This window comes from Sinocyclocheilus rhinocerous, unplaced genomic scaffold (assembly GCF_001515625.1).
Source record: "Sinocyclocheilus rhinocerous isolate Xijiao unplaced genomic scaffold, SAMN03320098_v1.1 scaffold2348, whole genome shotgun sequence".
In the NCBI taxonomy this organism is placed as follows: Eukaryota; Metazoa; Chordata; class Actinopteri; order Cypriniformes; family Cyprinidae; genus Sinocyclocheilus; species Sinocyclocheilus rhinocerous.
In genome coordinates, this window is record NW_015655583.1 from 149060 (window position 1) to 150755 (window position 1696).

Here is a 1696-nt window from a genome sequence, read left to right on the forward strand (position 1 = left end):
CTAGCACTTACCTATTCTATTCTATTCCATTCTATAAAAAAAAAACCTAGCTATGTGTACTGTGCTAGACTAACTGAGACTTGTCACAGCACTTGGTATACTGCTGCTCTCTCGTTCGTCTGATTGCTTCTATTGTTCTCTTCATTTGTAAGTAGCTTTGGATAAAAGCGTCTGCTAAATGATTAAATGTAAATGTAATAAACCAGGGCACTACTCACACAAAAGCACTGTGTCCCTCTGGAGTCTGATGGACAGGCATGACATCAGCGTAAGTCTCCTCTAATGATAACAACACATCACTGGCCCACTGACCTCCGTAAGCAAGAGATAGTAAACGGGGGAGATCTCTGTATGCGTCTGTCCCCGCCAGAACATCCACCAACTTCTGCTCAAGTAATTTAGTCTTCAGTATTTCCGCCATGCAACCTACAGAAGGACACATGTGCATCAGAGCTTGACAAGAAGGATGACCAGCTGATGGAACTGTAACTTGCCCAATCAGAGCAGGAATTACATTTCTGCCAACAATTCAGTTTATGCACAACTATTCCTTTAATGACAATTTGACGCATGTCTATTTAATTATGTATTCATTTAATTATTTCATTAGGCCAATTTAACCTTCCATGCACTTCAGATGTGGCTTCTGTGCCTCCTTTGTGTAAATGGCAGGAGGAGATTTGTAATATTATGAATATCTTTGCTTTACATTACATCACACCTAATACAAAATATGTTGCTAAAAAGTAAATTAATTTTTTTTCCAGACAACATATCGGCCGGGCAAAAATCTGCACTGCTCCTTTCTGTTGAGCCTGTGTGCATGCACATTAACACTTTTCTCTCAGGCCGAAGAAAGTAAAGAGGAACCGTCATAATAGTTACCTAGGACACCTATTTTTAATGAAGCCTTGTGTTATTCACACCTCTTCTTTAAGGCAGTGAGATGTTTGAGTCAGTTCCAGATCGTTTGCTCTGCCTCTTCTCTTTCAAACGAGAAAACCCATTAAACCCTAAATCTGAAAGCAAATTGCATTAAGTATACTTATTCTTTCATGCTTTAAAAAAAGAAGTCTTTCTTACCTTATGGTGCAAGTGACAAGCAGTACTACAACTGCCTACAGAAGTATATCTGACAAGCAATATTAAAGCATTCATACAATGAAAGAACATTAAACATATTCTGCTATCTGCTATATGTTTCAATAATGAGTTTTTGTTGGGTAAATTTTGCAGTACCTCTGGCAGCTCATGTGTCCATGAATATCGTGCTTTCTGAAGAATGGACCAAGCTATTTCAGTGTCACTGACATTCATCTGACAGCCGTATGTCTCAAAATACACTGAAAGACATTTCACTTGTCAACATCATGTGGCATAAATACTTTACACCAAGAAAGAATTTAGACTTCAAAATCAGTGTAATGTGGCAAAATTAGAATAATTGGGTGGGTTTTTGTTAATAATTGGTGAGTTTTTGTTAAATGTGAGCCAAAATCATCACAATTAAAAGAACCAAAGACTTAAACTACTTCAGTCTGTGTGCATTGAATTTATTTAATACACAAGTTTCACAATTTGAGTTGAATTACTGAAATAAATGAACTTTTCCACGACATTCTAATTTATTGAGATGCACCTGTACAATAACTTTTAAGAAGCTGTACTTGAATAATAATAATAATGCTTTAATATA

General features: G+C 36.5%; 1 long non-coding RNA gene across 1 annotated transcript in view; it reads right to left on the bottom strand.

Moving 5' to 3' along the window:
* The window catches only part of LOC107718697 (uncharacterized), a 10338-nt gene extending 8908 nt beyond the window's left edge, over nucleotides 1-1430 (bottom strand). Inside the window, exons 1-4 of the long non-coding RNA XR_001637441.1 lie at nucleotides 1240-1430; nucleotides 1084-1132; nucleotides 886-986; nucleotides 219-426 (exon numbers count right to left, since the gene is read on the bottom strand). This is a non-coding gene — a long non-coding RNA (uncharacterized LOC107718697). The remainder of the gene's footprint in view (nucleotides 1-218; nucleotides 427-885; nucleotides 987-1083; nucleotides 1133-1239) is intronic.
* Between the last annotated feature and the right edge of the window lie 266 nt (nucleotides 1431-1696).